General features: G+C 40.9%; 1 protein-coding gene across 1 annotated transcript in view; it reads left to right on the top strand.

The window, feature by feature from the left end:
• EPSTI1 (epithelial stromal interaction 1) overlaps nt 1-15,511 on the top strand; it is an 88,261-nt gene extending 72,750 nt beyond the window's left edge. Inside the window, exon 12 of the mRNA XM_085059262.1 lies at nt 13,147-15,511. The gene's annotated coding sequence lies outside the window, so the exon portion shown is untranslated. The remainder of the gene's footprint in view (nt 1-13,146) is intronic.
• The last annotated feature ends 226 nt before the right edge of the window (nt 15,512-15,737 follow it).

Here is a 15,737-nt window from a genome sequence, read left to right as displayed (position 1 = left end):
CTGGAAACTGCAGTTTTTACCACTTGGGCTTAAAATAGACGTAGCTGACAAAGTATATGTAGACAAATGGATGGTGTGGACGGACCCAGAGGGCTGTGACCAGTAGTATACAGTCCTGCTGGAGGGCAGTCACTAGTGGTGTGTCCAAGGGGTCAGTACAGAGCCAAGTACTCCTCAATATCTTCATTAAGGACCAGATGATGGAAGAGAGTGCACCATCAGCAAGTTCACAGATGATACAAAACTGGGAGAAGTGGCTGATACACCAGACGTTCATGCTTCTGCCCAGAGGGACCTTGACAGGCTGGAGAAATGAGTTGACAGGAACCTCATGGAGTTCAACGAGGGAAAATGTCAAGGCAATTGAGCAGTAAGAAATAATCCCAGATACCAGTACACACTGGTGACCAACTGACTGGAAAGCAGCTCTGCAGAGAAGGACTTTAGGGCCTTGGTGGACAGTAAGCCAATTGTGAGCTGTGATGTGCCCTCACGGCAAAGAAAGCCAACAACCTCCCTGCATGAGCAAAAGCATTGCCAGAAGGTCAAGGGAGGAGACCCCTGCCCACTGCTCAGCCCTGGTGAGGCCACACCTGGAGTCCTGTGTCCAGTGCTGAGCTCCTCAGTAGAAGACAGACATGGACATGCTGGAGAGACTCCATGGTGAGACAACGAAGGTGGTTAAGCAGCTGGAGCATTTTGAGGCAAGGAGAGACTGAGAGAGCTGGAACTGTTAATCCTCTGCAGAAGACAAGGCTAAGGAGAATCTTATCCATGTGGATAAAGGCTTGATGGGGGGAGTAAAGAAAATGGAGCCAGGCTTTTTTTTTCTTTTTGAGCAGCGGGACAGAGGCTGTCACAGTGCAACACCTTTCTCAAGGCCTGCTCCACACTCGCTGTTAGGTAGAGGAGCAGAGCAGAAGTGCTGTCTCTGAAGAGTTCAGATTCCATCCACAATTTGCAAGTAAGAAGGGAGCAAATTTTCAGGATGAGCATGATGCAGCATTTTGCAATTCAAAAGCCTACTGGTGCTACTGACCACCCTTAGGGAAATCACTCAAAGTCAGCAGGAACCTTATCATTCAGGAAGAAGGAACACAGAACAATAATAATTCAATCCTATGCACTGTCTTTGAATGTTCAGTGGCTATGTTGGGCCAAATTTCCCTGTTCACATGGTAGAATAGGAAGTAGGAAAGGCTGAGTGATAACTCTATTAACAGCCTAGGCACTCTTTGCCTTGTAAAACTAAGCAGTCACTACACCATCCCTGGGTTAAGATCCCAAGAAAAAATGTTCATATTTCGTTAAAAGAGAAGCTGGAAGAAAGAAAGAATCCTGTACTAAAAAAAAAAAAAGAGTCTGGACACAAAACTTATAGTCCCCCAGAAAAACAACTGTGTCAAAAAAAAACAAAAAGAAGCCAACATGATAGGAAAGGAAGTCTGTTACTTTGAACTAGGTGCTGAGGGAGAAAAACAAAATCAAACATCATTTTCTAATGAAGCAGAGCTGCCTGTACCTCTGTAGATGTTCATCAACCACTTCAGGGATGAGAAGGAGAGAGTTGCAGTAGGAAGGAGTAAAAGGAGATGTTGCAGATAGCAATACTCAAGAGATCAGTTACTCACTTACAAGGAATTTGTGACATTGCCTCCATGTGCTGCCACCAGTACTTCCACAGAATTTTTCTTCTCTGATTTTAGTATCTGTGCAAATGGCCTCAGCAGTGCATGAGTTAATTTTAGTAACAATGGTATGGTTGCACTTTATCTGCATATAATTTGCTGTCCAGCTCTTTTCTAATCCCTCCTAGGTTGCTCTCTCCCTAAGCTTGGCAGCCAAGAGCTGCTGCACTAAACGTGAGTGAAATCAGAGTCTTGACTGTTCATGGTTTAATCAATAATAGATTTAGGAGATGAAGTCACCCGTGCTCTTCATTTTTGAATCTCAAGCCCCATCTGCTGCTCGCTCACTGATTTGGTCTCATCCTGTGAATGCCTCTCTCATGATCTTGTTTACTACAAGTAAAATACTTGCCACTCAAGAGTTCAGTCAAGTATGTACTTTTGCAATCTCACCAATTATAGAAAATATTGGTATTGTCAAAATATACTCTCTTTTATATGCTGCCTGATACCACATGAATGTTTATTTTTGACCATTTTTTACCTGAAAAAATCTCTAGAAAGACTGCAAAATCAGACAGAGGAGATCTGGATGAGGAGATCTTTCCTCCATCTTGTGTTTAACTTTCTGCTGATGAATAAGATACAAGATAATCTGTCCTTCTAGAAAGCACATTTGTATAGCAGGGTTACAGGCCCACATACATTTTGTTCACTCCCTTTTGCTACTTCAGTGCCACAGTTGCACATACAGAGCAGGTATGAATATGTAAGGCAACTCTCATGGATTTTCTTAGGAACAGTTGGCAGCAGACTATTAATATGGATGCTCCTGTGCTGACAATTAGGAATAGGGAAGGACACACACAGGTTGCACTAAGCACCCCATCAGCAGAACATCTGCCTTCTGCCTCTCTCCAAAGCAGGCTGTAGCTGGCCCAGCTGCACCAGGTGCTCTCTGCTGACTGCTCCTGGGGTAAACAAGCCTCAAACCTTCTGCATGCAGAGTATTTCTACATGCACAACAATATTGTAGGAGCTGCACAAGTAAAAGTGTGAGCACTCTGATGCTAGGTACCACTTCCTGGTGGCCACTGAGCTGTGGTTTCTGCTCAAGAGATGCATCCTGGCAGATCCAAACAGCAGTATAAACTGCTATGGGCGAGGTAGGAAGATCTGGGGAGTTTGGTCCCAGGAGTTTTACCACAACCTTTCAGTGATATTTCAGAGTGTTATTATCTCCAGGACAGAATCTGCAAAATCTGTTGTGTTACTGAATCAATAAACTCTCTCTCCCCCAAAACCAGACCAGTAAACAAAGAAAATTTCCTACCACACTTGAATTCAGAAAGTAAGTTTGATTCAGCTATCACGTAATTGGGTACAAATCCCTCAAAGTGTGTGAAATTTCACCCTTTCACACAAAAATTACGTGCTTCTTATAACAATCAACTCTTTTTTACCAAGCCACTCACACTGAAATACTGAAAATCTCCATGGAAGTGGGGATGGGTCATCTGCACTCTACAGACTTGGCATGCACTGTCATTTCATGTCATGCCAGCTGCAGATGCATCATTTGATTTCTAATGGCATTTGTGTGAGGTAACAGACTTATAACAGGTTGATTTGTGGCTCACCAGTAACCATGGGAAAGCACAGTATTTCATACATCAGGGAAAGACACACAGTTCCATGTGAAGCTATAGAGGATGTACAGAGGATGTAATAGAGTAACCACAGAGTGATATTTTAAAAGCAATTATACTGATTCAGCTTCTAATACAGAGGACAATCTATTACCTCAAAAGCTGCTTATTTCAGCTATGTTCATCCTGGAGAAGGTTTGTTTTGCTTTAGCAATATCAGTCCTATCAAGAGAAAACAACATCTGCCTGTGTACTTGAAAATTTAACTTGGTATCCTAATTGAAATTGATGCACTCATGAGAAGACCTTCTTGTTGCACTTGTGAAGAGAAGTTTTCTGCAGAAGTGTCTGCAGTTTTTCCTCCCTCAATACTGTCTGAATATTGCCACTTAGTCATGTCTCTAATTGCAGCATATTGGCATGAATATTGGATGATGATTTGGAGATGCTTAGTACCTCAGGAAAAATAATTGCAGCATGACCTCAGGTTTAACCCATCACCTTATTCTTATGCATGGCAGCTACTTTACTCTCTATTTTTAATAGGGATAACTCTCAATTTCCTCCATCTTATTTATTGAAGACTGCTTTATGAATGAGATTTGAGCATTTTTTCCCAAAGCTCAGTAGATTGCTGATCCACCTCTTTAAAAAGCTCATGTCCTCCTTTTAAAGCATTTTAGATTCTCCCAAACTTGATTATCTGGGGAAAGTGTTCAGGAAGCCTTGCTCCCATTAACAGGTTTAAGTTGCCCATGACAGACAATGGCTTAACATTCCATTCTACTGCATCTGAATTTTATGGTGCCTGCTGGTGTAAGAGAAGAGCTGGAGTCAGGCCCTTCATTTTGCATTCCCCAGTCACCACTTTTCCGAATCACAGACAGGGCAGCTGCTGCTTGTGTGCAGAATTACACACTACCACTTTTCTTTTGGTTTAACTGTCTTGTCATATTGTCAGACACTCGACACAACACTTATTTTCAAAAAGCCAACAGAAGTGCAAAACAGCACAGTAAGGTAATGGCACAAGAACAGGCAAGTACAGAGCATAAAAACATAAGCAGTGATTTGCCATTTGCTGAAATGTGCCCCCACAGCCCAAAAGGTGAAGTAGAAGCACTTGAACGAAATTTGAGTATAATATAAACTTCTAACATAATTTTCTGTGAGAGGTCTGCCCCCATTTCTTTTATGTTTTTTGTGTATTAGATCCATTCTTAATTGAAAGCAAACACAATTATTTTATAATGCATACCTGCAATAGAAGATGTGATTAGAATGAAATGTGTTTTTTCATTTGCATCATTTATTCACTAGGGCAAAACATGCCTTTGACTGCCAATATTTGAATTTTTAGCAAAATGCATAAATATTTACAGATGAAAACAAATAGATTGCGTGTGTGTGTATATGTGCAATGCAATTCTAATATGTTATTTTTTAATACTGAAACAATCAAAACATTTCAAAATTTGGAAGCATGTAGTACGCTATATATAATATAGGTAGTATTCTTCTAATGGTATTTCTAGACTAACTTCAGCTACATTTGTTTTTTAAAGCATGAAGAAAAGCAAACCAAAATATCTCATTTGGGATTGAACTAAAAGAGCTTCTGTCAGTCGAAATGCATTTTCTTCATTACATTTTTGTTTTCTGGATTAAATCATACTCAATCCACAACATTATTGGAATAGGCTGGGAAATAGAGACAGGATGCTTTGTAATACCTGTTGTCAAAGACAAGTGAAACAGTGGAGAGAGGGAAGCTGCCTTAGCACAGAGATGCCACTGAGAACAAGGACTTTGTGTCACTCTTGAAAGCACCTCTTACCTACTAGAAAGCAATGCATGCATGCTCTGTGACTCACCCTTCTGGAGAAAACTATCTGCAACTGCAGTCAGCCAAGTTGGTGACAAGAAAAGGAGGAGACAGAGGAGTCTAACAACAATCCCTGTGCTGGCACACAGGAGAGAGTCGGATTAAATACATGATGGGTCCCAGGACCACCAAGATACCTGCCAGTAATTTCACACAAAATGAGAAGGGTCCCCAGATCCCTGACCTCTGTGTCTGGTCCCTAGGAGACAAGGTGGAGGCTGAAGAAGGTGGTAGCGCTGACAAAACAGAGAAATCTTAAAGATGGTATGGTAATTTTACCCTGCCATCCCCTTGGTGGATATTAGACATGACAGTGGCAGAAGCCTGTAGCAGAATACTGACCTCCTTCAGACTGCAAGTCCTTATTACAGCATTTCCAGGAAAATACTAGGATACCCTAATGACTGCTCTACACATGGATATGATTTTGTGACAGGCTGCTAAGCAAGGGCTGCAATGTCCACTGCTGCTTTTATGGTACAGGGAGAAGAAATGAAGGTAATTGTATAAAACCTCATTGTCAGATTTGTCCTGGGTACAAGGATCCAAAGGATTTACACTGCAGAAAAATGCAGAGACTAAGGGGTTTTTTCATATTTCCACTTTGTTTGCACAATATCCTTTTAGTGTTTTCAAGGAAATAGTTAATCTACAGAGATTACCTAAAGGATGTACAGCACAGCAGGAAGGTACCACTGGGTGGATATGTGATTTCCAGACTCATCAGTTCACCTTTCTGTATGGTTAGCTTCCTTCTTATTTGTTGATGCTTTGGCCAGTGCAGGTAATACACAGACTTTACAGTTCACTGAAGATGAGTGATATATCATTTAAAGTATTCCTTTGCTAGACAAGTATTACATACAGATTCTGTGCTGTCAGCCCTTAAATCTCCAAGACCACAGCAGCCATCCCCTTGGATCTAGATGATGGCATACACATTTGTTTGAATGTTCTTCTCTAAATTGTGAAGATCATGCACTGCAGATTTGCAGTCCCTGGAGAATTTGGTATTGCTTATCTAACATTACAACCCAGCACTGTGAGTTAACACCCACATTCCAGTTCTGTATGACCACAGTGTGCTTTTAGTCTCTTCTTTATTTTTTGCTTGCCTTCTTTTTTCCCTTTCTTTTTTTTTTTTTTAAACAGTTGTGGACTTCACTGACCTTAAAAACCTTTTCAAATAAATTGGGGAAAAAAGCCATACATTTCCTGCAGGAAAAGCAGACAGCCATTTCTGAGTACTGCTTCCAATTATCTTCTCCATTTGCTACTGATCATTTCTCAGAGAGCCTATTCTGGCCAGGGTCTGAATGTCACCCGTTATTTCACTCTCCTTCTATCAACTTCATGCCTGACCTAACATGACATCCGTTTGTCCAAAAGGTGGCACTGCATCTTTGAGCATTTTGTGGACTGAAATTGCTCTGGTGCAGAAGAGGTCTTCCGTATAAATATGTAGAGCTGCTCAGCAGATCTGCTAAATATTTTCCACTAGCTTTCCAACCATGGACCCTTTCTAAAGTGTGTCCTTAAAGTTTTTAATAATTTAAAACATTGATAAAAACAAAAGCTTGACCTTGAGTTTTCTGGCATCTAATTTTAATGTTGTGGCTAAAAGCAAGCTCTCCAGCCAAGCACATCAGGGTAAGAGATAACTCCTCTTTGGGAAGCTCTTTAGGGAGAGCTGTGATTCTGAGCTTCCAGAAAAGCCCAACTTCTTCCACCAGTACAGGGAAATTGTTGCCATTTCTGATCACTGACTCTCTCTACCCCCCAAATTTTGTGTCCTGCACAAGATATACTTTTAATATAAAAGGTAAAAACTCTTACTTAAGACACCTGTTTCTCCTCAAGTCAGCAGGCACAAGCAACAAACACAATCTTTTAGGCCCTGGATGGTCTTAGGAGCATACAGTTTGGTAAAAGAAATACAAAACTGTCCTTTCCACAACACTGCCCACAGAGCAATTGGACTCACAGTGTGATGGTATGGCCCAAATTAGCTCCTCTGCTGGGCTGCAGTCTTTTTCTAACAGTTGTCTGGTATCTCACAGATGTTAGGACCACCACTAGCCCATCCCCCTGATTTTTGTTAGCTTTCCCACAAATGCTTTTTTGCCCCCTCTTTCCTTGCTTGTTTTTTGTGTTTCTGGGTCTTGCTGAGCCCTAGCTCAAGACATTTGTCGCCTGACTCCCAAAGCTTCTGTGGAGATGCCAGAGTCCCACTCTTTCTGCCTTCTCCTGTCAGGTCCATCTCTATTCCTTTCTTGTCTTTGGAAATCCAACTGTATTTCTCTTTTCTATCTTCTGGTGACTTTGACTTCCTCTTTCCTGAGTTCCCATCCCCCTCCTTCATTTCCCTTCTTTGGGAGATCAGACTTCAGTTTTCATGTTGACAGTCAGCCTGGCTCTACTCTTTCACTCCTTGAATTAAAATTCCTGGATCGCTGTCAGCTTTCAACTTTCCTGTTGATTACTAGAGTTGCTCACTACAGTTTCCACTGAGCCTTTTCACACCATTCAGTCACTTCTTGCTTTTCTTTCATATAATCTAGTCTTTCCTGTGTTTTACAAACCCTGTGATGAATTTCAATCTCCTAGCACATCCTTTAACCTGTCTTTTTCCTCTCCCAAATAGCATTCCACCCTGATTCCCCTGATTCCTTTCCTGTGAAGGTTTTCATTGATTTACATCTGACTGAAATCAGCAGGCATCCTTCAAATTTTTTTCCTCTCTCTTCTGGCCTTGCTGCTATAGTTCTGTTGTCCTGATTTACACTTAGAGCCCAGTAGAGCAAGAAACCCCATGCAGGGCCAGTTCAATTTCAGGAAGCTGTGCTCTGCAATTGGGAAGGAAAACAAAAATCCTAAAAAGCTTGAAGAAGCTCTGTTTTGGTGTCTGAGGTTTATCAATGTCACAGAGCCTTAATGAGAATTTGCCATCAAGCTCTTATCTAACTTTTAAAAACTGCACACCATTATATACTGCTGGTATATGAGACCTGCTTCAATAGCTCTATGAGCTATAGGACAGATGTTGTAGCTATGCATGGCTTTGTGAATGTTTTATAATGATCTCATGCTTCTGACAGACTGGCCAAATGAACAATGTGAAGTGCCATGATGATGAGAACTGCCTAACTACTTACACAGATATGGGAGCTATGCATGGGGTAATTAATGAGCATTACCAATAAAAGCTTAATTTTTAAGAATCTATTGTAGCCAGAAAGTCTTTTTTTCTAATTTTTTTTTTCTCATTAACCCCATCATCTTCATGTTTAATTCACTTGTTCTCCAGTGAGAGCTAACAGTACTGCATAAAAATATCTTTTGCTGTAAAATGCATCTTTAACAATTTGGACATGATACAAAACCAGATTCCCTCCAGAAAAGATTTTTATCTCCAAGCATATTGCAGCCAGTTTCCTTCCTAATTAATACTATATCCACCCCGAAATTCCATTTCAGTTCCCAAATGAAAATTGATGAGGCAGTCAACCGCAAATAAGCACACTATACCACCAATAGTTCAATCAGCGCCATTTCCAGCATAGCGTGTTGCTAAAGCACAGCCAGCTTTCATGGTTTCATGTCCCTTGGACATTCTCTGCTTCTACCATGCTGCTCTGATAGCTCCAGGTTATATTCACAGAGGGTTTTTTGGACATGAAGTTTGATCAAAGAGTCAGCTGTGTACATGTCAAAATTAAACAGGATGGGTAAAGCCCTTTTGGAGGAGCAAAGGCAGGGCCTGAGTGGTGGCATGCTTGAATGGGAGATAACAGAGTTTGGAGCAAAGTAGGGTTCATGGACCACATAAGCCCTTAATCCACTGAACAGTTTGCCATGGCAAGGTATGCAGCTGCAGGCAACCAAGCTGCAAACAGCCCTACAAAAGAGGACTTAACATGGTTTTTCCCGAGGTGAATTGTGTCTCTGGTCAGCTGCAATATCAATTTGTCTGACCCCAGTGCTACCAGTCAGTGTAACCAACGCTGATGATGGTGCCAGTATATGTAATGTGTTCAGCTACCTTGAGAATGAAATTATGACTGGTTCTTGTTGGCCTCCTTGTCAGAATCTTCTTGGGAACTGACACCAGGGAATGAAGTGACAATTGCTGTGTTTAAATATACCATCTTCCAAAATATATAAAAAGCTTAAATGTCTAGAGTGCAATCATTCTCCTTCCTGAGCAGAGCCTATGTGAAATTCCATACTGATTTCCAGGAAATGAGATGTGTTTAGCAGAGGAACTCAGACCACCAAAGTCTTTGAGCTTCAGATAAGAGGACACTCTACATTGATCATCAGACCCATATTCATACAAATGAAAAAAACTCTGTTTTAGAGTAGCCCTGTGTTTGTTCACCTTGCCACTATACAGAAAAACATGGATGAAATCCTGAAGGGTATGTTTTGGAGTTTAGAGGATATTTAGAAAATAAATAACTTTATTTTGAAGTTCCAAAACACTGAGAAGAAAGTGGCAACGCTATGTATTGGCAACAGCCTTTTAAAGTAGCTGTAAAAGCTGTGGACTTGTTTTCTTCTGCTGGGGCTTATCCATGAAGCACAGCTGTTGGTTGTTTAAAAAAAAAAGAATCTTTTCATGTAGATAAAAATGCTCTGTCTCTAATGTTTCTAAATCTATTTGCCTAGGTCTAGTAAAGTTTATTTTAAAGGGCAGGTTTTTTCTTTAGGAATTTCTCAGTAAATAACGTATTATGCATATCTCAGTGGAGGTATTCTCAGAGCTGCTGCAAAAACTACTTTGAGGTAATGCTCCAGAAATTGGAGGAGCCAGCCAGGGGAAGTACACAACAGAAAAACTGCCTATAACATTAACTCTAGCTGTAACCAAACAGATTAATGAAATAACCAAAGAGATTAATAAGAACAGTAAAAGGGGCACTTAGTATGGTGGAGCTAGAAGACTCCATACTCCCGACAGACCTCCTTTTCTAGCCCCAAATGATAACAACTCCCTTGAAAAAGGGCAGTCAAGTAATACGTTATAATATGTTATAATGTTTTGTTATTATAATAACTACTGCAACTACGACTGATTCCATTATAACTGCTACTGCTACTGTTGCTACACCACAAATAAATGGGATGCTTGTAATTGTACAAGCATGGACATGATCTAAAACTCTCTGGACTTATGCTCCATGCACAGCACATGGCAGGTTTATCCTCTTCAGTGGCCTTAATCCTGACCCAGAGGAAAGAGAGTAACAGTACCCTCCAGCACCTTCCAGTCCTTTGCACACCTTCAGGCTCTCCACAGAACGGGGAACTAAAGCCAGCAGTGATCTTTCTTTCTCATCATTAATATTACTAATGCCATCTGTCAGAGGGCACTACCGAGGGACACCAGCCAAGCTGGGATAATAATGTGCTGAACAAGCACATAGTACCAGATATATTACCACCCTGAAGGAAATAAAACTCCAGAAATATGAATTAACTGTCTTTTTTGTAGGGCTGGGAAGTTAGACTGAATGCCTTTCTCTAAAGAAAGCCTTGAGCCACATTCTTCCCAGATTCTTCCCTAAAATATAGCTGAAATTGAAATTCAGCTAACTATTTACAGCAGGTGGCCACTATACATAGTACAAAACCATCATCAACTTCAGCAAGAGCTGGATCCAACACATGGATTGTGAAAGAGCAGCCTCATTTCATTACATTTTCTCTTCATTTTCATTCAAATGGAAAACAACTTTCATAAAGTTTGCAAGGCTGCTCAGACCATCTGCCATTCATGTAATGATGTCTGGTCCTGTAGTGTTCCTACTCATTGACTATTCATCTTTTAGTAATCAAGTTTCCAAATAAGAAGAATTTACCCTATGGAGTGTTTATATATATTAAACTCTGGTAAAAAAAAAAAAAAAAAAAAGACATAAAGACTACATAAATCTGTGTTGCTTCTACAAGTTACCTTTCAGTCAATTATATTTGCAGTCTTCCAGTTTTCTAGAAATCCGCATTCATTCTTACCCCTGCATTTTCATTTTCATTTGTTCTGGTTTACAGAAGCACAACTTTGCCTGATGGAAAACCACTGTGTCTGTTTTCCAGATACTTAAGGGACATGCTCTATTTTCATGGAATGGAGAAATTTCCAGCCCCTCAGACATTGTGCATAGATGAGTCATACCACAGCTACAGGCCCTCAATATATTTTCCCTGGGGAACAAATAAACTGTTCAGACCACCACAGTTTCTGGAGTTAACCTCCCCTAGGGACAAGTCAAATCTTGCCTTCAGCAGAAGTTGATTTCAGTTGGGCTTCAATGTATGGATTCCAGAGAGCTGATCTCCAGTGTCCTGGCGGCCAGGAGACACAGTTTCCCCACATCTCCAGTTCAATGTATTCAGGCTCCACTAACACCTACACCTTTACGATTTATTTCACTGTGTATAAAAAATTAACAGCACTGACAAAATAAAACTTGGCTGTATGTTCTCCTTGCCTATAGAGCTTTTTGGCTGCTAAAAAAAAAAAAAAAAGTTCCAGCTTGGGAAAGCTAAATTCTTCATGTTATTGCCGCCACACTGTCTAGATTCCCTAAAAAGAAATTGTTCTGGAATGGCCTCATATTCTTTTTAACACTGACTATTTGTTTCAATGATTACTTTGTTGGTAGATTTTGCCAGTGTTATACTTGTTTCAAATTTGGGGGCTTTCTTGAGGAGTGAAAAAGAGTGAGGGCTTCCTTTCTGGAAGAATTGCTTTATAAATATTAGTCTTCTCAGTTCAGTAAAACCCAGAGTATGAAAAAGTTTTGAATGGTTTCTGCCTAAACAAAACAATATGATGCCAGCTCTAAGCAGCAACATCAGGAATGACAAGTGATTATTTAATATTCAGGGCTTGACCTGGCTAGTCCTCCGTATACACAAGTCAATGTGAATTCCACGCATGGAGGCTTTAAAGGATCAGGGTTGGAGTTTGTAGAGCACTAAAAAGCCAATGCTCATTTTTAAAATGTCACTGCACATCTAGTCATCAGCACAATAATACAGCACTGCTTAGGCCATTGTGTTTCTCTTGACTCAGTGCTAAATGTCACGTTTTTCCTGAAGAGCAGCTACCCTCTGATGTGTGAGAAGTCTAGCCTTCATTTTGCAAGGGGCAAAGTGCTCTGAGTTTCTAAGCATCTGCTCCAGCCCATGTCCTCCTGCAGCAGACTTCAGAAAAGGCATCCTTTTAGTACCATATTAGAGAGGAAGGCAGAACCACACAGATCCACAGTTACCCACATTTCCCCCTTGGAATTTGCATATACACTTGGTTTGTACATAAAGATGAATTCAGACAGCATCCTGTTCTACATAAGGATTGCAGTCAGTGATCAGGTGTTGTATCACGGTCCGGGAGGGTGGCACAGGCCAGTTCCCCCCCGGACCGGGTCCCTTGTCCTTGTAAATCCCACCGGATCCGGGGCGGGCGGCCCCCGAGGTTCTGCGGCATGGCGGCAGTCTTCAAACCACGTCAATTCAGCAGGAATATCGTGAGACAAAGGAAGAACTGGACTCCATCTCTGTTCTGCTAGGGATGTTTATTTGGGGTAACGGGAAAAGGGGTGCAGGGAAGGAGAAGGGGGAAGGGAGACAAGGCAGGGAGGAGATGCTAGCAGCCCAGAGATGGAACACCGCGAGCTGGTCCAGGCTCTGCCTTTTAAGGGGAAGGAGAGGGGGCAGGGGCTGGCTCGCTCTGAGCCAGTCCCAGGAGGACAAAGGGAAGATGGGCAGGAGGGTACACACCAATAGGTTTTGAGGTACAGCAGAGCATATTTCAAAATGAACCAATGGTATACAAAGCAGAGGGACAAAGGAGCACATGGAATCCTAACACTCCACGTTGCAGCAATCAGGTGCTTGTTTTGTTTGCCCTGTGGATGTGCCACTGTAACTGATAATTCCATTTACCTCTACTTTTTTTACTTCCTGGTGTCCTTAGGTTCTTCTGTTGAAGGCACCTGAAAGAAGCACAGCAGTTTGAGCACAGAATATGCAGGTTTCAGTCTTCACCACAGTCTTCTCAACACTTCCTCAGATGCCCAAACATACAACACATTTTCCAAGGAAAATTCTATTTCTACATGTGATCTGCACTTCCATGATCTCTCCAAGCTGAGCATAACTACATTGACTTGAAACCATGGTCTGAAGAGGAGGAAAACACCACTTCCATCCCATAGCAGTGGCAAGAGGAGTGAGACCTCCACAGAATTCAGATGTGCAGGATGGATTCCTAGGGACATTTTTACCTTAACAGCTTCAGACTGTAATCCAGGAAAACATCCTAAAGCTGCTCAGTGACAAAAACCATTCTGCTCTTCACTGCTTGAAACAAGGACTTTTGGGAAAAATAACATTGCACAGAGACAGGAGGAGTGAGCACAGAGTCATAGAAAAGCTGGATTGGGAAGAACATTCAGGAGCTGTCTTATTCTGTCCATGTAGCCTAAGGAAGGGTCATTTAGATCTCCTGCTTGTCTCATTGCTACTGATCTTCCTTGACAGAGACTGTCATATCTCCATAGGCAATCTGTGCCAGTGCTTCCCTATGATTTAGGAGACTTCTCCTGTTATTCTTGTTTGTGCTATCTATTAAGGAAAAAAGAAACAGATTATTCTGTTCTCTCTAAAAAGTTTGTAGTTTGTTGTCATGTCCCCAGTCAGTTTTTAAGTTAAACAATTTCAAGTCCTTTAATTTTTCCCAAGAGATCATACTTTCAATATCACTTTCTTCTAGACTGGCTCCAGTTTCTCTTTCTGATACCCAGAACTAAACAGACAGCTTAAGCTGAATTCTTACAAAAAGTGGGAAAAAACACAATGCCCTGGAACCTGTTCCTCTCCATGTAAAGCCTGATCTGCTGCCTCTTATTTTTTAATGTAAACTAAGTTTCAGTTTATGATGCCCAGCAGTATACATGTCAATTAATACTTCAGTTGTTACAAGAATACTTTTGAAGTGGTTGACTTTATCCCCACATAACATGTTTCATTTTGTATTACAGAGAAGTTTTGAAGTGCATGACCTGCTTTCCTTTGGGATGAAACTAAACCAAAGGTGCTCCTCAAGAATGCAGTTATTGAGCATTTTCTGCTAATGGGCAGTCAAGCATAGGATGGACAGTCAATTGTAGATTTTTTAATGAGAGTTATATGAGACGGTGTTTAGATAACAATATGCTAAATTCACTGCTTCAGCTCTAAGTGTAAGATCTTGATATAGACAGAAGCTAAATTGGTTCAACGCAATCTGGCTGTGATGAATCCCAGTGCACTATTCTATATCTTCTTGCTACCCTTCAGGTCCTTGTATATAGTGCAGTCAATTATTTGTTCTCATTTTTTCTAGGAACTGATGTTGGCTGATCTTTTCCCTTTTTGAGAAGTATAACTATTATTGTCTTTTTGTTCCCATCTTCTGCTTCGTTATATGACCTCTATGATTCTCAAAGGCTTCATTTTGCACTACCAAATAAAACAGACCAAGGAACACACTCTGGTCCTGCAGCCAAGTGCATAATTCATCTCCACATAGCAAACCTTTCCCCTGGCTCGTCAGAAAGGTGAGCACATATTCAAGCTGTCCCTCATCCAGATTATTCCCCATATGTGTCCAGAAAATGTCTGGGGAAATAGTAGAAAAAAAAGACAAAAATATGCAAGAGAGCTTTTAGCAATAGCACTTTGGGTGGTCCTAGGACAACATGTCAGCCTATAACCTCTGTCTCTCTGTATTTGCCATTACAGGAGTAAACAGAACATGATCATTAAACCATTTGAGATGGTCTAAACCAGTTTCATTGTAATGATGATGACAATGATGCTCAGCTCAGTGCTTGTGATGCAAGGTCCTTTGATCCCCCTAAGAGCTGCAGAAACAGCATGGGGAATGGGAGAAGTCTTTTCAAACCTGCAGAGATAGAAAATTGCCTGTATGTGCCAATTTAGTTTAGGAAACTAACTTATTCCTTGCTCTGCACCCACCCCATAATTCATTATATCTAATTTTCTTTCCTTTAGTTGCTTACTTACTTGCCCTCATTTTCAAATGACCTTGTTATTGTGATTCTGTAATATTCTCTGCTACCCATTTCAACCCGGGGCTCCTTTTTAATTGTCATATAGTTACATTATGCAAGAATCATTATTCGGTCCTGTCTTAAAGATAGAACCCCTAGCTGCTACATAATGCATGTACAGATTCAATGCATTTCTAATGCCGAGAATTTCTCTTCATTCCCATTGTTCATATAACCAGAAATATTCTGTGGAAAAACTAAAAATAAATCTTCACCCAATGGAAAGTGGTTTGTAATGTCTCTTGATATGGGCATTATCTCAGATTTAGCTCAGCTCATTTTGTATGGGAGACAGAGTGAGATTCAGCTCTAATTTAATATCTCTGAGATTGATCTGAGCTGTTTGCAGTTTCAGTCACACGTAATAAGGTGAAGGTACAGTGTCTGACTGTCTGACTGAACATTTATGCTGTCCTTATCACAGTAACATATCTAAGCTGCTTTGGGGGGA

The sequence above is a fragment of the Lichenostomus cassidix genome, chromosome 1 (assembly GCF_008360975.1).
Source record: "Lichenostomus cassidix isolate B80296 chromosome 1, HeHo_3.0, whole genome shotgun sequence".
Classification (NCBI taxonomy): Eukaryota; Metazoa; Chordata; class Aves; order Passeriformes; family Meliphagidae; genus Lichenostomus; species Lichenostomus cassidix.
The sequence above is the reverse complement of the archived record's forward strand: the minus strand, read 5'-3'. Positions and strand labels throughout refer to the sequence as shown.